The 24,902-nt window shown below is 39.4% G+C and overlaps 6 non-coding genes across 6 annotated transcripts; all 6 read right to left on the bottom strand.

Moving 5' to 3' along the window:
- Positions 1-14,244: 14,244 nt before the first annotated feature.
- On the bottom strand, positions 14,245-14,317 carry TRNAV-UAC (transfer RNA valine (anticodon UAC)). Its single transcript has one exon. It is a non-coding gene; the product is annotated as a tRNA-Val (tRNA).
- Positions 14,318-15,065: 748 nt separating this feature from the next.
- On the bottom strand, positions 15,066-15,138 carry TRNAF-AAA (transfer RNA phenylalanine (anticodon AAA)). The gene has a single exon. It is a non-coding gene; the product is annotated as a tRNA-Phe (tRNA).
- Positions 15,139-15,478: 340 nt separating this feature from the next.
- TRNAV-CAC (transfer RNA valine (anticodon CAC)) lies at positions 15,479-15,551 on the bottom strand. The gene has a single exon. It is a non-coding gene; the product is annotated as a tRNA-Val (tRNA).
- A 1,580-nt stretch (positions 15,552-17,131) lies between these two features.
- On the bottom strand, positions 17,132-17,204 carry TRNAV-CAC (transfer RNA valine (anticodon CAC)). The gene has a single exon. It is a non-coding gene; the product is annotated as a tRNA-Val (tRNA).
- A 478-nt stretch (positions 17,205-17,682) lies between these two features.
- TRNAV-AAC (transfer RNA valine (anticodon AAC)) lies at positions 17,683-17,755 on the bottom strand. The gene has a single exon. It is a non-coding gene; the product is annotated as a tRNA-Val (tRNA).
- Positions 17,756-18,094: 339 nt separating this feature from the next.
- TRNAV-CAC (transfer RNA valine (anticodon CAC)) lies at positions 18,095-18,167 on the bottom strand. The gene has a single exon. It is a non-coding gene; the product is annotated as a tRNA-Val (tRNA).
- Positions 18,168-24,902: the final 6,735 nt, after the last annotated feature.

Here is a 24,902-nt window from a genome sequence, read left to right on the forward strand (position 1 = left end):
AACATCGCTAGCTACACTTAAGCGTAAGGATTGCTAAATATAGATTTCGCGTAGTTTCTCTCTATTGTCACTGTTTATTCGCCACTAGCATAAGCTAGGATGATGCGCATCCCTTTCCAATTTAAATGGTTTCTTTTCTTTTGCACAGTTTGAAAATAAGAATCCCAGGCTCGATTATTATAGGGTTTTCGTGTAACAAAATTGAAAGTGTGGCCCTTTAACTAAGCTTTATGAAAAATGTTTTAAATCTTATAAAAAAGCATTAAACTTCTGAAGCTCAACCAGAGAGAACTTATGAATTTCAAGCCGACCAAAATTTTTCCGAGGGGAACGTCATATGTATATAAACCTTGACCAGCCAAGAGCACAAGGCAGTGTAAAATTAGTCAAGAAGCCAGTCAGGAGTTCAGTTTACAACACCCTAGTGGCTAACACCTGTCATCGGCGAGATAGGTCGACCTTCCGACCCTCTAACGGTCTAAGTTTGAATTAGTGAATTCCTGCGATCCGATTACTCTAGTCGCGTACCGTTTAAGTTAGGGCACACAGATTCTTGTTCACATGTTTCTCAACATCTCAGTAAGTGTAATTTAAGTTGTACGGACATTCCCTACACTGAAAAAAATAGAGGTTTCTTTTTAAACCATAAATGTGTTTGTACTTTTTTTCCAAAACTCAAACCCTGGAAGGTTTGCATACAAACCATTTTAAGTTCTAATGGATTGGTTGCAGAACATTTTTATTTTATAACCGTTCGGTTTGAATTGCAATGGTTTAATATTAAACAATTAGTTTATCTTGTTTAAACCATTGCAGTACTGTTAAAGCTCGCAATGGTTTGAACCTAAACCGTATTCTTATAATTATCGCGGGTAAAAGTACCGTAGTGGTGTAAATTCATCCGAGTAATATAATGACTGAAAACCAATATTTGCAAAAATAGTTTATATGTAATGTCCTAATGGTCTTAAATGAAACTATTAATGCTTTGATTGGAAACCATTAATGCGATGCTGAAAGTCCGGTATTGGCCTGTAGTTAAACGAATACTATTATATATAAGAACCATTGTTATAGCAATAAAATGGTGTATTTTAAAACTATTAAATGACTATTATTATAACCTTAAAAGTATAAAACTGGTCTATATGTGTAAACCTAGAACGGATTTTCTAATTCCTTTCCCAAAGGATAAAGCGCAAACTTACAATTCGCCATTACAAGGAAAGTCACCGTAGCTTGGGGGTTGCATAAATATGTGCAATAAACTTAAAAATGTTCTTGTAAGCAACAATTTATTATTAACACTTGCCAGTATTTTTACATTTTTTTGATAATGCCTTCACCTGAGCAGATAGTTTGGTTGAGTTCAAACCTAGAAAACAAGACTCAACAAAGCTTAATGTTTTTGTCAAAACGGCAGGGTATTCGATATTGAAAATCCAAAAGGAGGCAAAAAATGCACACATGGCAGAAAAAATTCAAAAGCCTGTGTGACCAATTCCCGATCAATATATAACTCATACTTATCACTTGAAAACATGTTCCTTCCTGTATAGACGACAACTAGTGTTTTAACCATTGTTTTAGACACTTAATTTTTTGGCAGAAGAACTGCATGTGGCTCTCTTTTAAATTCCCTGGTATAAGTATAAGAGTGTATGCTTGTTTTGCTCCTAAATCGTAGAAAACAGTTTTTTTTATCAAGGTATTTTTGCCAAGGATAATGCGATATGGAGACAAATATCTCTTGTAGAAATATATTTGTGGTTGTGTATAGTAAAGGAAAAACAATGACACTTACTAGTTTGTGACTCGGGGTCCACTAAAGTCGTTACGTTTCCCCTCAATTCAGCCCTTAGCTCCACTGATTCCTTTTGGTTTAAGTTCCAAATTTTATTTGAAAGTAATTCAAAGGATTCTTGATATTTTTCTTCAATGTCGACCTTGGTCAACCTTTTAAATTCCAAATTGATCGGAAATATAATTGATGTTAGTCATATGAGAAAATATTCTGATAGGAATAACATTCTCTAAACTGTCTAATATCTCGAAGAGCCAGGTAAGTGCTAAATACGGCATCCAAGGTCTTTTTATATATAATTTACCGCCTTTGATGGAAAGTCCGACTCATCCTCGCGTCAATAATCATCCAGTCCTTGTTATGTTTTGCCATTTCTTGTTGCATATATTTTATATGCTCTTGAAGGCTGGATTCATCTTCGAAATTCGAGTCATTCGAGGACTCTTTATTGCTTGGGCTTTTGGATTTCGTGGATTTAGCGGGTTTAGTTTCAATTTGAGATGGTACCACACCACGAACAAACATCACCTATGTGGAGATTTGCATCTCCCATCCGAAGCTTTGGATCCAGTCGCAGCATCCAGACTCTATTGGCTCATCTTTATCTTAATTTTCATCATTCTGGGTTACAGATGGTAGCGGCTTAGCTGAAGTTTTTAAGGAAATGGTTTCAGGTCCATCTACCGTCGATGTTTCTTTTATTTCATCGCGAATTCCAGTTTCAGAGTCCAGTATTGAAAGGTCATCACACACTGCTAGGGCTGAAGATCTTAAGTCTATAGAGGTGGAAAATTTGTCGACAGTTGTAGACTTCTTTTGGATTGGGACTTTTCCATATTTTCCTTTGGCCTTTTCTACAGAAGCGACCCCTTTCAAGCCAAATTTAAAGTTTTTGTACTTCGATTGGAGCTTCTTGTACCAGTATTCCTAAATGGAAAATTATCTTAAATTTCATTTCTTAATGACGAAAGAGTGATGTTTAATTAGGTCAAATTAGAGAATTTTTAACAATGAAACTATCACTTTTGCGGAATTTAAGCGCATACCGAGTTACGGATATACCATCCACTTTGGACATCGACCCATCATTAACTCTGTCTCAGAAAGAAGCCTTGTTAACGCTCCTACGAAAACACTCGTCCTTTTCCTCCAAATTTGAAGGTGACCTGGTCGAACTTCTTTAAACCAACACCAGATACACACGGGGAAGTTAGCCTCGGTTCGCTCCCATCAATATCACAAACCTCTAAAAGAACGAGAGGTTCTGCAAATAGAAGTCGAAAAATTACTTGCCTACGGAACGATTCAGGAATCCTGCATTCCATGAGCCGCCCTTGTCATACTTATCAAGAAACACGACGGTTCCTGGCGCTTCTGCGTAGATTGGAGGAAACTAAACCAAGTTACCAAAAAAGGATGTTCACCCGTTCCCGCGGATAGATGATACCCTAGACCGCTTGGCAGGAGCTTCTCTATTTACAACCGTGGATAAAGCCTCCTTTTATTTCCAGGTCGATATCAATGAAGCGGACAAGAAGAAAACCGGTTTTGTTACGCCCGACGGTCAATATGAGTTCACTGTACTCGGAGTGGTTCTCTGTAACGCACCTTTAACATTTCAGCGACTCATGGCATATCTCGACGATATAGTCATCTTTTCGAAGGATTTGCAAGCTCACTTTAGTCATCTAGACCAAGTGCTGATGTGTCTCTGCACAGCCGGAGTTAAAATAAAACCAAGCAAATGTTCCTTTGCTTAACATTGCATTGTGTACCTTGGGCATGTTATTTATAGAAGTGGCATTTCTCCGGACCCTCGGAATCTAGAAGCAGTTGCCAAGTTCCAAACATCGAGGGGTTTAGTTCCTGGGCCTGCCGGGTTTTTATCAAGGTTTTTACCCACGTCGCGAGACCATTATCAGAACTGAAAAAAGGCATCCTTTTACGTGGGGCCCGGCGGAAGAAAGCGCATTTAAACACATAAGAGACTGTCTCGTCTCTACTCCTATAGTTGCACATACCCATTGGGATTTGCCTGTCGATATCCACACAGACGCATCGGCCTACGGAATAGGAGCTATTATGAAGCAGCGTATGAACGGACAGGAGCGCGTTATTGCCTAGGCCAGCCGTCTTTTGAACTCAGCGGCACGAAACTAAAGTCCTACCGAACGAGAATGTGTCGCCGTAATTTTTGAGGTAAACAAATTTCGGCCTTACGTTTACGGCCGTACCCTTACAGTCTTTACGGACCACCATGGCCTCTGTTCGTTAACTTCCTTCTAAAACCCAAATAGTCGCCTCGCGCGCTTGTCTCTAACCTTACAAGAATTATACCTATCATCAAATAAAAGGACAGTCGAAAACACCTGCACGTGTTGCTTTCCATTTGAGGCAGCGCCAGAAACCCACTATTCTTTACTCGTATCAGTCACAACTCTCGCGGAAAACTTGAACCTTTCCCAATACGATATTCGGGGCCTGCAGAGAAAAGATAACTACAGAGCTCCTTTGATAGAATTCTTCGAATCTCGTCCAATCTCAGCTCCTAAACAACTAGTTAAGACGGCTAAATGCTTCGAACTTGTGAATCCACCGTCGGATAAGAACAGCTGACGAGCTGAAATTAGTTCTAGTGGCTTCCAATGAAATCCGAACGGCCATCTTGTTTGCTCTTCACGACGACGTCATTTCCGGTCACCTAGGACTGAGGCGTACCTGGGAACGCGTTCGTCAACGCTTCTTTTGGCCAAAAATGTTGGCACACGTAACACATTATGTCCAGTCATGCGTCGCCTGTCAAAACCGGAAGACTTATACAGTCAAGCCTGCCGGTTTCCTCCAACCGATCCCGCTTCAATCATATGATGGCAATATCCACATCCTGGTCTGCACAGACTATTGCACCCGCAGAGTGGTGACAAAGGCATTTCCGAAAAGTACGGCTGAAGAAAACGCAATATTTCTAACTAAGGATGTAATCCTGCATTATGGAGCACCCCGGGAGAAAATTACTGACAGGAGAACCGAAAACGTCAATAAATTGGTAAGCGAGATTAACAAACTCTTCACGATAGAGCACCGCCGTACGACGGCTTACCACCCGCGCACAAACGGGCAAACGGAACGCTTCAACAATACTTTGGCCGATATGATGGCCCAATACGTCGCGGGAAACCATCGCGATTGGGATCGATTTTTGCCGTTTGTCGTCTTCGCATACAATACATCTATTCATGACGTTACGAAAAATACCCCGTTCTTCCTACTCCATGGCTACGAGGCCGACCTCCGCCTTGACGCCACTCTTCAATTACCGGCCAAAACAATAACAAGTCAATTCGGATTCGAGAATACCTTTTACGCCCAAAGAGCCCGTGATTTAGCTGCCTCTCGCCACTCTGTGGCCCAGCTGAAGGGATAAAGAACGTTTTGATAAAACTCGCCGCGAAATGTCATATAACGAGGGTGATTTGGTTTTTCTCAAAACCCCACGCCGGGTTCCTGTCGTTTCGGAAAAATTACTCAATAACTAGATTTATAACCCAGAAGGATCAAAATCTGACATAGTTTCAGTCGAGCGTTTGAAACCATATTTCCCGCGTAATGATTTTACGCCAGCGGACCCGCCTACCGCCACCTTGCGTGTTTCGTTACAAACATCCTCAAAAACTCTCGAATTCTATTCGGATGATGCACCTGCAGTTATAAACCCCGAACAAGGGACCACTAAGGGGGACACAAGCGGTGCACTCCCCCACACACTTCCCCGTCGACCCGGAATAAAGCCCTTCCGGACCGGCTATCTAATAGTGCCTAACGGTCATTTCATTACGTTCGGAATATCTTTGAACCCATTACTCCGTGATACCACCATAGTCCCCTTACACAGCTAGTACGTTACGTTAAATATACACGTTGGTCATTATGAAACCTTCCCATCAACGCCGTCGTACGAAGTTTCAAAACAAACTGCAAAATTTAAAACTGTCGGACCCACTGCATCCCGCCGTTCTCCGCCTCTTGGAAAAACGGAATCGCCGGGACGCTCGTCGTGCAGCACGCGGTCAATCCTCGCCTCCGACACTGGAACCTGCCTCGCTAGGCTTAACGCCCATCATTACAAAGTACAATATATCCCTCTCTACACGGGATATGCAGTGCCTTCAAGAATCGCCGTTCGACCCGCGGGGCTTACTCAGCTCCGAGCTCTCACCGCTCGTCTTGGATTTTTATCTACATTATCGTATCCGTGCTTTGCCTGATCACACCGTGTTTGTCTACCGAGCCCAATTCGCCCATGACTTGGTGACAATTTCGGACACCCAGGCTACATGATTTACCGAATTCGTGCCTGATCTCTTCGCCCATCGATTCCTCGCCTTCCCCCGTATCGGACCTCAGTGCGCTGGAACATAATCATCATTGATACCTCCAACTTGATACTTCATCACGTCGCCCCTTCCCACACTTTCCTCGACTTGGTACGCCAATACCTCGCCACGGAAGCTGCCCTCCGAGAAATCATTGACTTTGACCCTGACTCGCTAGCCATCACTGCCCATCCCTTCTATGCCCCAGTCCCCGCTGCCACGAGTGGACTTTTGGTATGTGATTTCGTCGCTCATTGTTTCGTGGATGCCCCTTCGTTCCCGATCGGTATTGACCCCGTGTTCATTCGCCGCCGTATGCTCAAGGAGATCATCGCCGACGAAAGCCTCCCGTTATAATTTGTGTTATTTTGTTTTATTTTTATTTTTTGGTTTTGTGTATATTTTTTTGTTTCATTTTGTTCTTCGTTTTATTTTTACCGCCGGGACGGCTGTTTTTCTTGCGGGGAGCTGTCGCGGGAGCATCATTTGAATCGCGCGCCAACTCATTCGAAGTTACGGACAGTCTCGCAACGAGCGCAAAAGGTATAAAACGACGGCCGGGCGAGGCATTTGCTCTCTCTCTCTTCGAAAGCAGCCTTAGCGGGAACTAAAGACTGAAAAGTCCAGCTTGCTAAGGTTTAGGGACTCTGGAAGGAAAGCTGAAAAGCTCGCCCCGAGAAACTAGGCTCTCTCACGGGGAACCTCAGGCTGAAAAGCCGCGCTTCGCGAGAGTTCTGCCGCCGAAGAGAAGGATCCTCGGCGCATCAAACCTACGTCCCCTCGTCCAGGTTCTACCGCTGCCCCTACGCGTTTACGTATTCTGTACAGTGTACCATATTTACAAATAAAGATCGTTTTCATTAAATTAACCCGTCTCGTGCTTTCTACACGTGACAATATTCGGTGAACTTGACTGATTTTCATCCTTTTCTCGACGTAATATCGCAGATTACGGTAATGAACGACGTAATTGGTTTTCCGGTTAAGATCCGGAATCAATTTAGGTAGAGAGTCTCTCAGCGGGATATTCAAGTGTTCCATCTGCTCCTTGGTGTAATTGGACAACTCTGAGGTTACGATAGATCGCTTTTGCGGTGTCAGTGGCAGATCATTATGATCGTCGACCTCGAGAATATACCCCATTTTATCATCATCTGGGTGGTTAAGGATATCTTCGATTGGGGTGGAATTGCTCCATTGAAATTCTCTCATCGGCATGGGATCCATCATGACGGTACCGTATAGCTTGTTGCAGTCCAAATACGTCAGGAAGGTTGTGGGTTTTTCCGGGTCATATGTATCGGGAAAAAGATTATTGTTGGCTGTCGCTAAGCCGTGGCTAATCATGGAAACACCGCCGCGAATCCCTCTCTCGATCATAAGATGCATATCCGGATCCAACAGCAGCTCCAGCTCCACACCCGTCATATAGAGGGCGCTTCCCCAAGCGAAACCCGCGCTCGTATATGAATGAGCGCTATCTAATTTATAGTAGTTCATACAGATGTTCCGGAACGGTTCGAAGACATCAGCTAGCTGAAGAGTTTCGGCGGTGATGTAGAGATCGTGATACTCCCCCATATTTCTTATCTTGAAGGTCTCTGAGCATGTTTGTAATCGATGTCACTGATGTGTGTATCAGTTAAAATGTTGAAGCTGCTGTCCTTCGAAGGTAGTTGTTCTCGGTTGAATTTTTCTGTACTGTCCATGAAATCTTAAGGATTGACCCCTTTTCTCAATAGTAGGGCGGCCTCGTCAGGGTTGTACACGGAATTTAGAATTGGGAACTTCTCGGAGCCTCCTTTAGCCAGGTTCCCCACGAGGGTTTCCAGGGAGGCAGCTAAAAACCGAAACGAGTCGACGAAACGTAGATGTCCTAGTTAATAGGAGATGGATTGCTCGGAATGCAATCGATTCTTTTACTTTTGATTAGTCCGATCTGCTGCATGAGAAGATGCCCGTCGTAGCGACTGAGATTATGTAGAAAGACGGGACTATGATGCGTCGGTTTCAGTTTCAGGTTGCAAGTATTGTGTGCTGCTCCACGATACGCCCCCATGTATGGTCTCTAACTTTCCAGTCCTTCGATGTGAAGGGTTTTTCACATAGGTAGCAGACCGAAGCTTCTCGGTGGGTCCGACTTCAGGTCTAACAACGTGTAGTTGATTTATATAAAACCACTTACTAAAATCAGAAAATAAGCAAGAGCAACTGTTCCCTATAACTAATTGAAGTTATTTTCTAATTAATTCGCACTACACCGACGGTCAAATGGTGGAAATAACTTTTAAGATAATGTAAAATTGATAAGTAAAACAGATACTTAAAGCGATAACCGCCAAATTTGAACGAGAAGACGACACGGTGATAGGAACCGGATACGATTTTTTTCTCCCTCTCTTTTCGCTGCCCATTGAATAAAATATATTGTAACCTAGAGATAAAAGCGGAATTCAAAATCACTTGAATTTATTATTACTGTTTAATTCGGATTAAAAGTCTACTAAAATAATTATATATACGTCAATAACCTATAATTTCAGAAATATACATTCGTAACATTAACATTCAAGCGAGAAATGATGATTACGAAAACTGCTTTGCTATTTAAAACCAATTTTTCATTAACATTATTGTATTGATTTATTAAAATTTCGCATTTTTGTGATTATTTGAAACTACATGAACGATTTGTTTAGTGGGTGCCAGAGAATTCTTTAATTAAATTGCCATGAGTCTGGAAAATGGACTACAATTTCCTCATTGATCTCGAGTTTTTTTTTATAAAATGGCAGAAAAATGTGGGCACTCTGATCTTTTCCACCTGTATATTAGGTTAAATAGTTTATCTGTTCTTCATGAAAGTGTCCGTAAAATTTGTATTGTAAATCTAGTCATATTATTCTTAACTCTATGGCGTGACCTTGACTTCCTTGGCTTTAAGACTTACGTAAATCGTTTTTAGCCGGGCTGCCAGCTAGGTTTCTCAGTACTTTGCGCCCTGCGCACCCCTGCGCGGGTGGCTATCATTACTTCCAAAGCCCGTTGCTTCCAAAGATCGTTGCTTCCAAAGGTCGTTTCTTCCAAAATATAGTAGGAAACATAGGATTTGTAGTAGGAAAATAGTTTAAGCTCCACCCAAATCTGTCGGTGCGTGGACAAATCTTTCGTTACGTGTACAAATCTGTCAATTTAGCCAATTCGGTTTGTTCATTTGAATGAATTGGGGCATTTATCTGGGAAGGGAATGCGTTAGAAATTATATTTTAATTTGCTTCAATGATATTATAATAATAGATTAGATTTCGTAGTGTGCCACCAGATGCTGGTAAAGGAAATTAGATATTCGGTTTGCCCAAGTACTAGCGAAGCAATGCTACGTGAAGTTTTCGCCAAGTTACCACCAGGGGTCAGTAAATACTCTTCGTTGGCTTAGAGACAACTGAGGCTCTCCTTGTGTTGTTATTCAAATGATTCATACTTAACTGATGTCCAGTCATAGATTGAAAACGGCCCTTGTAAGGCCACTTTGACATCGGGCGGCGGCGGCGGCAGGTAGCGCGACGTGCGAGCTTCCGTAAGAGTGCTATCCAAAATAATACACGTATCTAAAGAAGGAACTGAATAAAAAATAGCTAGCAGCCTAGGAGGAGATAATTTAAACTTTTCGTTACGTATTGGAGAGAGGGGCTCTATACAGGGCTATGAGTCGGACTGAAGTAAATACTAACCGTTCTCCATTCCTACTTCTAAAATTTAATCTATCCCTGGTAATGCCAAGTCCTTATTCTAGAGGGCCGGTAGGCCCTTCTAGATAAGATCCCACACCCTCCCGTAATGTTAAATGAAAATTCACAGATTTTCGCCGATTTTCCCATAGGAATAACATGGGGTTTTTGGTGCTCCTGTACATCGAATCATTTAAAAACTACATGGAAGTTAGCTTTCGGAATACTTTTAAATTAACAAGTAACTATTCAAGGTGTGCCTTTTTCAAGTTTCATCAAATTTAATTAAGTCTAAGTATGTTAATTTAATTAAAAATGTAAGTACCTCAAAAGATTATTCTACAGCAGACGACGCTTATTGTTCGTTACTCTACAGTAGACGACGCTAAATTGCCATTTCACCGCCTTGAAACTTAAACTTGATATTTTTCAATAAATATAACACTATATTTATTAAAAACTTCTCTGGCGGGTCTAATTTTCGTTTAATTATGTGTCTCGGTTGAAATTCTATACTTAAGATACCTTTTTAATTTATATTTTAGATGTTAGTTTCGACCAAGGCTTAAATTGCCTTACTTAGGCCAGGGATTTATAATGGAAGCTTACGCTTCATGGATATTTCACTGTAGCCTTCAGTAAGGCATTTTGATTTTAAACACATTTTTGTCATGAAAATTCGCGCGGGTGGGGACTGGGGGGGCTGATGACGTAGAAATTGAGGCAAACTTTTTCTTTCGGCGCGCGTGCGCGCGAGCTTTTTTAAAAATTATTTCGCGCGCTATATTAAAAATTACTACTCGATCACGTGAAAAACTTCAACCCCCCCTCTGAATTTGCCTCAAATTCTACGTCACAAACGCGCGTGCCAGGGTGGTACTATTTCAGACGAGGAATAAATGTGCGCGTTTTAAGGTGAGTGAAATATCAAGGAAGCGTAAGCTTCTATTATAAATCCATGCTTAGGCAGACTATTGAGTGAGTCTATGCAATGGGTGATTGTAAAAGCTTGAAGGATAAATGGATCAGTGTTGGAAATAAGGATTTTTTTAAAACTGGACCTGTGGCCTAGGTATTTTAATTAAAATAACTGGCCACTGTAAACGTACAAGGGCAGTGAACGCAATGTCATGGATAATTGCAATCGTAAAGTGGACTGTAAAAGATGCGGCTTTGATAGTTTAAAACTCGTGGCAGGATGTTGGTTTTGAAGTTGACTATAAAGCTCGGGTTCTAAAACGAATTGTGAGCCGTATCTTATAAGAATTAGTAGAAGTGTAGAACCATTTTTAATCTCGTCCTAGAAGTGAAAAATTTCGCATTTCAGGCAAAACATTGTTTTATAATAGATTAAAACAAATGCAGACTGAAGGAACAGATATTATATAAAAACGACTTGGTTTGCCCAAGCCTAAAAAACAAAACGATAAGAGTTTTTTCCAGTTGACTGAAGCGCGGATATTTTATTTTTCTATATAATTTTAATGACAATCCGTAGTTTACTACTCTTTAGAATTTAATTCAATCTCCTGATTTTACTGGTAATGGATTTATTTCCTATAAATTAATTGAAATTAAATATTACTTATCTCAGCTTTTTCATGATAAAATTTTTACGAAAATGGAATTGAAAAATCTGAGATAAGATATTTTATTTCAATTAATTTGTAGGAAATAATTCCATTACCAGTAAAATCAGGAGATTGAATTAAAGCGTAGTAAAATACAGATTGTCTTTAAAATTATATAGAAAAATAAAATATCCGCGCTTCAGTCAACTGGAAAAATCTCTTATCGTTTTGTTTTTTAGGCTTGGGCAAACCAAGTCCTTTTTTTATATAATTTAGTATATGAGCTTACATCCATTCTGAGATAACTACGCCAGTCGTCAGGATCTTCTCATAAATCTTTAGAGAATATGCAGCCATTATAGCGAACAAAGATGGCGGCCACTGTTAAGGCGGGGGACCGGGTATTCCCGCTCTCCTCTCTTTTCCTGTCAATATTTGATTGATTGTGTAGGCTTATGAATTAAGAAATGAAATTATTTCACATTAAGGGTAAATTTTATTCTGATTATAATAAAACTAATCATAATTAATAATAAAAAACTAATCACAATTAATAAAAAAAAGTCTGAAGACAAAACCCCAGTTAATTAAATGCTTAAAAACTATACAATTAAATGTTTAAAAAGTTATACAATTATATAATTTTACAAATTTAAATTTACTTAAGAAACCCGTAAGGGTTCGTGTTGTAATCTGGGCAAACTTACTTTATCGACGACTACCTGATAGGTTTTCGTTTGATCTATAGTAATGAGGGTGTGATTGGGCAGGCGACGTACTTGAGGGCCAATGGGTACTTGTACCGAGTTCATTTCTAGTTTCCCCTGGTTGTTAACACCTAAGAGTTTCTTCATAATATCAAAGTTAACATGGTTTTCTGTAGACGAATTTAAATAAAATCCTTTAACTTTAATTATACTGTGGGGAGTATAGGGACTCCATCTGGCGAGAGGTAGATCAGGCTGTTCGTATCCATATAAAAACGTAGGTCTCCCACCATCTCGAGATGTTTTAAAAGGTGAAGGCGTGCCATAGTCGTAGTATAGCACGCTTTAACTACGTTTGTATGCTTGTGAGCTATCTCGTTTTCAGCAATATCTTCTGATTTGACTAAGATGGTATTGTCAAAGTCAAGAGACTTTTTACCTCTTTGTCTGGGTTAAGAAGCAGTTCGTATAGGGTCTTTGCGTCTTTAATTATATTGTTGAGGCGTGTCTGGTGTTTTGTCCGAACTTCCCCCAAAAAGAGTTCAACATGAGCTTACTTAGGCATCTAAACCCTTCATTCTTTTCAAATTTAGCGATGTCTAAGTCGATCCCCTCGACTTCTTTGTAATTTTTAACGTACTTTTCTTTGTCTTCCTGGGTGAAGCATTCAGCAGGGAAGCCGCTAGCCAGAGTTTTATATTCGAGGAAGGCGTTTACATAGTCTTTAAAAAGACCACCTTGTTTAGTATTGGGATCATATTGTGTTATTTGAAATGACCAGGCTTCGGACATCCGCGTGATTTTGTATCCTCGTTCTACGGCGTACCTCAACTCATCGGTTACCCACGTGCACCGTAGTTCTCTTTGATCAGGTGTGTGGGTGCAGTCCCCCTGAAATTGTGTCTTACAACAGGTATAAAGGCTCGTTTACACAAGCGCGAGAATATGAAGCATAAGGCTCGTTTACACAAGCGCGAGGTTCTCTAGCTGAAGCGGAAAGTAGGTTCCGAAGTATGATGTCGTATCTCGCGCAAAAAATCGGTTTCGGCGTAAGCTTGTTCTCTACGCGAGGCCTATCGTTCACATAGGCGCTTCATGTTAGCGCGCTTTTGGGTACTCTTGCGAGAAGCCGAGACGGTAAATATGCAAAATGGCGGCGGGACTAGTAACGACCTTATCATTTAATATAATATTAATTGCCTGTTATTTTTATTATCCAAGCAATGGCTTCCCATTTTAAGTTTTGCAAGTTCATGCTCGATAATTAATGTTGGACTTGTCCCAACTCTCCGAAAAATTTCTATTGTTGGATTTTTAAATATTTTCATGTTCGTTTTTCTTTCAAAGACATGGTTCTTTCTATTCTGTATAATTTTACTCTCAAAATCAAGCGTAAATGACTAGCAGACAAAGACATAATAACCACCGACCATGCACCGGCTAAACAAATGCTTGTCATTGGATAGCAAAAGTCACATGACATTCCGATTAAGCTGAACTCGTGCGAGAAAATCTACCTTGGCAGATCGCGAGCTTATTCGGAAAATCAGCTTCATCTCTAAGCAAAAGCTCGTTCAAGTGATATTCTCGCGGGCATGTGAACGGTCACGCTAGAAACAAAAACACGTGTCAGCTTCATCTCTCCTCTTTAAGCTTCATATTCTCGCGCTTGTGTAAACGAGCCTTTAGGCGGCCGTGATAACCACTACACCTTAGTAAGGTAGTTAGACTGAGTTTTCCAAGAGACCTAGCTTATTGTTATGCCCAATCACGATGGACAAAATATGTATCTACCAGGGCTCAAACCTGGGACCTTCCGCGTGTAAAGAGGACGTGATAACCAGTACACCATAGATACTTAGTAATACTGAGTTTTCCAATAGATATAGCTTATTTATATGCCATATCACGATGGACAAAACATGTATCTACCAGGGCTAGAACGTGCGACCTTCCGCGTGTTAGGCAGCCGTGATAACCACTACACCTTAGTAAGGTAGTTAGACTGAGTTTTCCAAGAGACGTAGCTTATTGTTATGCCCAATCACGATGGACAAAATATGTATCTACCAGTGCTCGAACCTGGGACCTTCCGCGTGTAAAGCGGACGTGATAACCACTACACCATAGATACTTAGTAATATTGAGTTTTCCAAGAGACCTAGCTTATTTTTATGCCCAATAACGATGGTCAAAACATGTGTTTCATGGGGCTCGAACCTGGGACCTTCCGCGTATTAGGCGGACGTGATAACCACCACACCATAGTTAGGTAGTTAGACTTAGTTTTCCAAGAGACCTAGCTTATTGTTATGCCCAATCACGATGGACAAAATTATTAACTACCAGGGCTCAAACCTGGGACCTTCCGCGTGTAAAGCGGACGTGATAACCACTACACCCTAGATACGTAGTACTGAGTTTCCCAAGATATCTAGCTTTTTTTATGCCAAATCACGATGGACAAAAGATGTATCTACCCGAGCTCTAAGCTGGGACCTTCCGCGTCTTAGGCGGACGTGATAACCACTACACCTTAGATACGTAGTAATACTGAGTTTTCCAATAGATATAGCTTATTTATATGCCATATCACGATGGACAAAACATGTATCTACCAGGGCTAGAACGTGCGACCTTCCGCGTGTTAGGCGGCCGTGATAACCACTACACCTTAGTAAGGTAGTTAGACTGAGTTTTCCAAGAGACCTAGCTTATTGTTATGCCCAATCACGATGGACAAAATATGTATCTACCAGGGCTCAAACCTGGGACCTTCCGCGTGTTAGGCGGACGTGATTACCACCACACCATAGATTCGTAGTACTGAGTTTTCCAAGATATCTAGCTTATTTTTATGCCCAATCACGATGGACAAAATACGTATCTATCAGGGCTCGAACCTGGGACCTTCCGCGTTTTAGGCGGACGTGATTACCACCACACCATAGATACGTTTTAATGCTGAGTTTTCCAAGAGATATATCTTATTTTTATGCCAAGTCACGATGGACAAAATATGTATTTACCAGGGCTCGAACCTGGGACCTTCCGCGTGTAAAGCGGACGTGATAGCCACTACACCATAGATACTTAGTAATTTTGAGTTTTCCAAGAGACCTAGCTTTTTTAATGTCCTATCACGATGGTCAAAATAGGTATCTACCAGTACTCGTACCTGGGACCTTCCGAGTGTGAAGCGGACGTGACAACCACTACACCATAGATGCGTAGTAATGCTGAGTTTTTCAAGAGACCTAGCTTATTTTTATGCCGAATCACGATGGTAAAAAGATGTATCTACCAGTACTCGAACCTGGGACCTTCCAAGTGTGAAGCGGACGTGATAACCACTACACCATAGATACATAGTAATGCTGAGTTTTCCAAGAGACCTAGCTTATTTTTATGCGCAATCACGATGGACAAAACATTTATCTACCAGGGCATGAACCTGGGACCTTCCGCGTGTAAAGCGGACGTGATAACCACTACACCATAGATACTTAGTAATATGGAGTTTTCTAAGAGACCTAGCTTTTTTAATATCTTATCACGATGATCAAAATATGTATCTACCAGGGCTGGAAACTGTGACCTTCCGCTTGCAAATCGGACGTGATAACCACTTCACCATAGATACTTACTAATATTGAGTTTTCCAAGACACCTAGCTTGTTTTTATGCCCAATCACGACGGTCAAAACATGTATCTGATGGGGCTCGAACCTTTTATCTTCCGCGTGTTAGGCGGACGTGACAACGACTACACCATAGTTAGGTAGTTAGACTGAGTTTTCCAAGAGACCTAGCTTATTTATATGCCCAATCACGATGGTAAAAACAATTATCTACCAGGGCTCGAACCTGGGACCTTCCGCGTGTACAGCGGACGTAATAACCACTACACCATAGATACTTAGTAATATTGCGTTTTCCAAGAGACCTAGCTTTTTTTAATATCGTATCAAGATGGTCAAAATATGGATCTTCCAGGGTTCGAACCTGGGACCTTCCACGTGCAAAGCGGATGTGATAAGCGCTACACCATAGATACTTAGTATTATTGAGTTTTCTAAGAGGCCTAGCTTATTTTTATGCCCAATCACGATGGTAAAAACATGTACCTACCAGGGCTCGTACCTGGGACCTTCCACGTGTTAAGCGGAGGTGATAACTACTACACCATAGATACGGAGTAATAATGAGTTTTCCAAGAGATCTAGGTAATTAGTATGTCCAATCACGATGGTCAAAACATGTATCTAATGGGGCTCGAACCTGGGACCTTCCGCGTGTTAGGCGGACGTGATTACCACTACACAATAGGTACGTAGTAATACTGAGTTTTCCAAGAGATATAGCTTATTTTTATGCCAAATCACGATTTACAAAATATGTATTTACCAGGGCTCGAACCTGGAACCTTCCGCGTGTAAAGCGGACGTGATAAGCACTACACCATAGATACTAAGAAATATGGAGTTTTCTAAGAGACCTAACTTTTTTAATATCTTATCACGATGATCAAAATATTTATCTGCCAGGGCTCGAACCTGAGACCTTCCGTGTGTGAAGCGGTCGTGATTACCACTACACCAAAGTTAGGTAGTTAGATTGAGTTTTCCAAGAGACCTAGCTTATTTTTATGCCGAATCACGATGGTAAAAACATGTATCTAGCAGGGCTCGAACCTGTGACCTTCCGCGTGTTAGGCGGACGTGATAACCACTACACCTTAGATACGTAGTAATTTCGAGTTTTCCAAGAGACCTAGCTTTTTTAATATCTTATCACGTTTGACTAACCATGTATCTACCAGGAATCGAACCTGGGACCTTCCGCGTGTTAAGCGGACGTGATAACTACTACACCATAAATATGGAGTATTACTGAGTTTTGCAAGAGATCTAGGTAATTAGTATGTCCAATCACGATGGTCAAAATATTTATCTACCAGGGCTCGAACCTGGGACCTTCCGCGTGTGAAGCGGTCGTGATTACCACTACACCATAGATACTTAGTAATTTTGAGTTTTCCAAGAGACCTAGCTTTTTTAATGTCCTATCACGATGGTCAAAATAGGTATCTACCAGTACACGAACCTGGGACCTTCCGAGTGTGAAGCGGACGTGATTATCACTACACCATAAATACGTAGTAATACTGAGTTTTGCAAGAGATCTATGTAATTAGTATGTCCAATCACGATGGTCAAAACATGTATCCAATGGGGCACGAACCAGGGACCTTCCGCGTGTCAGGCGGACGTAATAACCACTACACCTTAGATAAGTAGTACTACTGAGTTTTCCAAGAGGCCTAGCTTATTTTTACGCGCAATCACGATGGTAAAAACATGTATAAAACAGAGCTCAAACCTAAGACCTTCCGCGTTTAAAGCGGACGTGATAACCACTACACCTTAGATACGTAGTAGTACTGATTTTTTCAAGATATCTAGCTTATTTTTATGCCCAATCACGATGGACAAAATACGTATCTATCAGGGCTCGAACCTGGGACCTTCCGCGTGTTAGGCGGACGTGATTACCACTACACCATAGATACGTTGTAACGCTGAGTTTTCCAAGAGATATAGCTTATTTTTATGCCAAGTCACGATGGACAAAATATGTATTTACCAGGGCTCGAACCTGGGACCTTCCGCGTGTAAAGCGGACGTGATAGCCACTACACCATAGATACTTAGTAATTTTGAGTTTTCCAAGAGACCTAGCTTTTTTAATGTCCTATCACGATGGTCAAAATAGGTATCTACCAGTACTCGTACCTGGGACCTTCCGAGTGTGAAGCGGACGTGACAACCACACACCATAGATGCGTAGTAATGCTGAGTTTTCCAAGAGACCTATCTTATTTTTAAGCCGAATCACGATGGTAAAAAGATGTATCTACCAGTACTCGAACCTGGGACCTTCCAAGTGTGAAGCGGACGTGATAACCACTACACCATAGATACATTAATGCTGAGTTTTCCAAGAGACCTAGCTTATTTTTATGCGCAATCACGATGGACAAAACATTTATCTACCAGGGCTTGAACCTGGGAACTTCCGCGTGTAAAGCGGACGTGATAACCACTACACTATAGATACTTAGTAATATGGAGTTTTCTAAGAGATCTAGCTTTTTTAATATCTTATCACGATGATCAAAATATTTATCTACCAGGGCTCGAACCTAGGACGTTCCGCGTGTGAAACGGTCGTGATTACCACTACACCATAGTTAGGTAGTTAGATAGAGTTTTCCAAGAGACCTAGCTTATTTTTATGCCAAATCACGATGGACAAAATATGTATCTACCAGGGCTGGAACCTGTGACCTTCCGCTTGCAAGTCGGACGTGATAACCACTTCACCATAGATACTTACTAATATTGAGTTTTCCAAGACACCTAGCTTATTTTTATGCCCAATCACGACGGTCAAAACATGTATCTGATGGGGCTCGAACCTTTTATCTTCCGCGTGTTAGGCGCAATCACGATGGACAAAACATGTATCTACCAGGGCTCGAACCTGGGACCTTCCGTTTGTTAAGCGGACGTGATTATCACTACACCATAGATACGTAGCGATACTGAGTTTTCCAAGAGATATAGGTAATTAGTATGTCCAATCACGATGGTCATAACATGTATCTAATGGGGCTCGAGCCTGGGCTCTTCCGTGTGTTAGGCAGACGTGATAACCACTACACCATAGATACATAGTAATACTGAGTGTTCCAAGAAATATAGCTTATTTTTATGCCCAATCACGATGGTCAAAATATGTATCTACAAGGGCTCGAACCTGGGACCTTCCGCGTGTTAGGCAGACGTGATAACCACTACACCATAGCTAGGTAGTTAGACTTAGTTTTCCAAGAGACCTAGCTTATTGTTATGCCCAATCACGATGGACAAAGTATGTATCTGGCAGGGCTCGAACCTGGGACCTTCCGCGTGTAAAGCGGACGTGATGACCACTACACTATAGATACTTACTAATATTGAGTTTTCCAAGAAACCTAGCTTATTTTTATGCCCAATCACGATGGTCAAAACATGTATCTGATGGGGCTCGAACCTGGTATCTTCCGCGTGTTAGCCATTTCAATTTTTTAAATTATCTTTTTAACTCAAATACTATTGATAAAAATAAATATTTAAAATTTATTTGTTAATTGCTCTCGAGAAAAATAAATTTTGATTCTTAAGAGTGTGAAAAATAAAGAATTTTTCAGCATTTTAAACAGATTTAATTTGAAAAACATTGCTTAGAGTGCTTATTGGAAATTTAAAGAGAAAAGGTTTTTCTTTAGCACACTCTAGGCACTCTTTAGAGCTCTACAGGACTTCATAGAGTTTTTTTTAGAATGTTTTTGTAAGGAATTAACTTACATAGTATTCTACATTTCATAAAATATGTGGGCAACCTAAATTGGCCCGTAAATAATATTGGAACGTGTACAAATCCATTTTTATTTGAACTTGATGTTTTGAATGATTACTTCTGTGTATTATTTATGTGTTTGTAAGATTTTCTTTTTTAACACTCTTCAGTTACTTTTTGTTACCAATTGAGTGTAAACCTTCGATGCAAATTGAAATCAAAGTAAATGTGAACCCAAGTCCCAATATGCATAGTGGAACGAAAAAACTCTTCAAGTGTAGTTGAACAACTTCGTTTTCTGTAGTCTTCAGAAAACATCTCTCTCCCGTCCAGAAAGCCTCTTTCAAGGATTTAAATGTTACTCCACTTTCAAAAAGCTGGTAACAACTGTGAATAGACAAATTTGCATTATAGTGTTCAACTGAAGTGTAATAATACGAAGAAGAACGAACCAGGTTCTTAAAAATTTAAAAGAAACGTTTACCATTTTTTAAATATATTGGCGTAGGAAGAGTTGAATCCGCTTCGGATGGGAAAAGCCAACTTTGATAAACAGAATCTATCTGAATCCTCAGTGCAAGAACTTAGCTGCTCAAAACCATCTTTAATTAAGAGTTCGGGCATGAACAGAAATTGTTTTTCATTATAGATTTCTTCTAAAGAATTTTGGATGTCCAAATCACTAAATGGAATAATTCCTTTGCTCTTCATAGATAGTACCCACAGCTTTCGAATATCAGAATCAGTCGATCCCTATGTCGACGAAAAATATAAATCGAAAACTCTAAATATATTTTCTGATTTCGTAATTATTTTTTATAAATATAAAGTTTGCTCTACATCAGTTAAATCGAGGTATTCAAGTGGATTTTAAGATAAGCTGAAGCGCTTTGTAACAGGGTTAAAAAAACCCGGCCCTTTTTAAAAATACCAGCCTACCGGGTTTTATTGGGGTTTTCTATGCTTTACTGGGTACTAGGTTTTTTATCTCTAGCTGCTAGCAGCTGCGTGCATGGTTGAAATTCATTCAAAAGTAATTGCTTAATAAAAGTCTAAAAATGTTTCATAAAAAATAATAAATAATATTGAATGGTACTTTTGAAGTTGAAACTACAAATATGTTTAAAATGAAATTATTCTAGCATTCAAATTTATCATAATTGAAGATCTTAGTAATGGTTTTATTAAGTTTTTTATGGTTAGTAAAACCCAATTAAACCCGCAGTTTTTATTTGGGCTGGTTTTTTAGCCACATCGTAGTATACGATGAGGCTCTTAGTTTGAGACGAGTCGTAGTAGTAGTAGTAGTAGTAGTACTAGTAGTAGTGGCCGGGGTTGTCGCTTTCGTTATCGTTAGATTCTAGTTTAAAAGGAACTCACACCAATCGGGGTAGCTGAGCTCTGTTAGAGATTTTATTTTAATTAAAATTTTTTCACATCGCACCCGGGAATTGAACCCGGGTCGCTGGCACAGCAGTAAGACACGCTACCATTAAGCCTTAGAGACTCGATAAAACATTCGAGTTTTCATCCTTTAGTTTATCTCTAAAGTGTCGGGGATAGGGGGAGGATACCTCTCTATCTGTATGGTCGGATACTTTTGAATTTTTATCTGAGGGGTCGGATAGTTCTGATTTTTTTGGGTTTTTATTTGTGTGCTAATTAAATAGATAACGATGTGGCTGCTATTACAAGCCCTTGGCCGACTTGTTTTAATTGGAACCCTGGTTGGTTGTTGACTAAAAGTCGTTTTCACAATCAAAGATGTTCAACTACAAACCAGAGTTCCTTTGGCTAGAGGGTCTTAGCGTCAACCTGTATTTTTTGAGAGGTTAGCCTCAAATTATCTTTGTTAGGAAATGAGAATTAAGGTACCGTGTAGTTATTCGAAATTATTAGCTTTGAATTATAGTAACGCATAATGGGCTTACTTGAAATTGAGTAATATTCAATTTGCTAGCTTTAAACAAAGAAATATTCAATTTGCTTACATAAAATAATTAAAAACATATTCTTTTTCTCTACCTGTTTTATATAAAAATATCGTTAATAATAATCTTTAGTATATCATGCTATCTAAAATTTCAAATGTTGCTAATTCCCGTTTTGTTTTATCACGTTACGGTTTCTAATTAATCATTTCCAAACGTTTACATGGGAGAGATAGGTTCGTTTTAACATATAAATGAAAACAACGTGGTGCAACAAAAGACAAAAATGTATTCATTTACCTCAAGGTACGTTTCGAGGGATGTGCTCTTGTGCACAATGACCCGACGTGTTGGAAATTCCAGCATATCTTTCACTGTTTGTATTTGACATGGTTTCTCTGATAATGTCAATTTGGCGAGAAGACATCCTGTATACGAAGATGCGATCCAAAATGAAAATAGCAACCATCCCACTATCATAATCCTCTCACAATCTCTGTTTACCGACACGTTTATACCTGTCATTTTTTATTTAATGTATAATAAGTAGTTTTATCGAAGCAGGGCCTTATTTGTACTTACCCTGAAATAAGAGAGCTTGAATATTTTCAAAGATATTTTTCATGCAGAGTCGACCCCAGTAATTTTTCCCAATACATTTCTCCAACAACGTACGAGCCAGGAGAAAGAATAAAAAAGACTCAAATAAAAATATCCAAACCTAAAAATAGAATTAGTGAAATTTAATTAATGCTGAAGAAACTACGTCCTAATCAAATGAACAATAATAGATGATGTCTAGTTTCAAGCTCGTTCGAAAATTAATAGCTTTCACCAAAGATTTGGTGTCGTCGTTCAGATCCTGGCTAATCCTGTACCTCATTAACTGCCAGCTCAAATACTAAAAGAGGGTCGTCATAATTTTGTTTAAAAAGCTTATCTCAATATTATCATTCCTATGCATAGCTTAGGACTTTCGTATTTTGGTTTCGTTTTGATCATTCACAAGCACATTAAGAGTTCGCTCACCGCGCTTATCGATGCAATAAAAAATTTGTTTTGTTGGTATTAAATTTTGACGTGGTGGTTATTAATTTTGAGAGTGAGGTATGTCATGAAAAGGTTCTGTTCTAGACGTAATCGTCCTTGTGTTTTTTTACACCCCTAGAGACCGGGTTTGCAGTTTGGAGCTAACGTTTTCGACATTTCGAACCACATTTACAGGACACTGAATTTTGGAAGATATAATTTCACTATGTTACTCTTCTTAAGCCCAATAAATTATTATTGCACATTTTTGCTCATCTGCCTTGTTCTTCGTTCATTGAACAGAAACACCAATTTCTGAACATTGAATTCTAACATAGTCTTCTATATTTGTCCATTTCACATAGACATCAATGTGTATGAAGTGGCTCCTAACACCACCATCTTGTCCCTTGTCTTGTTCTATCCCACATAGACACCAATCTGTACTTCTAACAACACCATCTCCTGGTCTATGCCTTCACACATAGACACAAATCTTTACGTATTGGCTTCTAACACCACCATCTTCCGTCCTTTATTTTTATCTTTCTCATACAGATATTAATTTCTACTTATTGACATCTATCAACCTTATCTTCTGGTCTATGATTTTGTCTTCGCCACAGACACAAATCTGTATTTATTGGCTTCTACCAAATTTTCAAGCAGATTCAGAAAAATTTGGGAAAAAGTATAAAATAGGCGCTATTCCTCTTAAAGTTATAACCCTGCAAGGAAAACATCACAAATAAAACGGACCCATTTTGTAGGGAGTATCATCCGCTTTTAATTGAGTGAAGGTGGAATTATCGGTATGTAGATCCAAAGACGTTAGATAGGATTTTAGTTTACCAGTCCATCAAAGTTCGCTTATTTGAACCACATCCAACGTCTTTGGAAGTTAGAAACCGTTTCCTACCATTTTATATCATGGATATCAATATATTTATTTAATCATAAGTCCAAGGAATTAGAGAAAGTAGAGAGAACGATTCAACGATTTAAGCTTCGTTAGACCATAATAGTAACTTAAGTATATAGGAATATTAATGCTTAAGTATTTCGACACGAGTCAGTGATTATATAATTAGTCTTTCTCTCGAATCGGAGAGTTAATATTTTAGTTTTCTCAATTTCTTTTATTTAAATATTCAATCCTCACTTATAATTTGTAGAGTCAGGCCAACGCACGCATAATATTTCGTAATCGAAGTGATAATCTTTGCTTACCGTGGAATCAAATATTGAAATCGTGGCGACGAGGTATGCGTGAGAAGAAATTGGCTTCCCGGAACTTAAATATATCCAATTATCTTCAGTTACGACAGGAGTGAAGTCGAGGTATTTAAAATTTTCGTACATGATGGGCTGCAGATTAAAAGCAAAATCCGATTCCTAATTTAAAAAAGTGATAAATTGTATTTCTAACAAATCTAGGATCGTCTGTGTTTGCCTTCTGCATATTCTAAGGGAGAGGTACCTCCCATAGATAAGACTTCATTCTGGGTTAAATGAATTAGGATAGTTTTTTGATTGGATATGACGATTATCATACTGTGTCTGCTTCTTTGAAAAAATTCATCAAAACTATATTCCGGACTCCTAATGTGTGGTTAAGTTATCTAAGGGTAGTTTTAGAATTCGTAAAATAAATATGACCTTTCGGTGAAAAGACTAAATTTTCGCGAACAGATAACCTAAAAGTTTTTTCAAAGTGAGGGAAAAAGAAACGTTACTAAAGAAAATTACTCGTTCACTACGCCTGGGAACGAACATAAAGATCCAACGTCAGGGTAAAGCCTTTGCATAGTTTCATTAATTTAAGTATTACTTTTTATAATTTTAAAAATATACTTTGACTTGAACTTACAAAATTTTATCATGGGTTAAGTCAGTGAGAAAAACAGTAATGGTCTATATCGAAATCGAGATGTATGATCATTAAACAATAATGACGAGTCTTTCCCAACATTGCCACTAAGCGCTCTTTTTTTCCCGATTATGGTAGTGCAGGTTTTAAAAATGCAATATAATCTGAAATATAATCAAGATTGAAGGAAAAGAACTGTTTTAGTAGATAAAGCTAAGGATAAGTGAACAAAATAGAATGACTTAAGTCCAGACATTAAAAATTTTCACTATAGAGATATTTTTAAACAATATCAATTATTTGAAAATTTGGTAATCTTCGATTTTTTTCACCAAATTTCCATTTTTCCAAATTAATTATTCATGTAATTTTTAAATTATTGTTGAAGCATTGCTATAAATCAAACAAAAGTGACATCGTTTACATTTAGCGTCAGCATAACAATTGTAGTTCTTGGTAGAAAAGTTTGACGATTGGGGATAGGA

The sequence above is a fragment of the Phalangium opilio genome, unplaced genomic scaffold (assembly GCF_054372755.1).
Source record: "Phalangium opilio isolate 3A_F unplaced genomic scaffold, DU_Popi_V2 ptg000040l_1, whole genome shotgun sequence".
NCBI classification, from domain to species: domain Eukaryota; kingdom Metazoa; phylum Arthropoda; class Arachnida; order Opiliones; family Phalangiidae; genus Phalangium; species Phalangium opilio.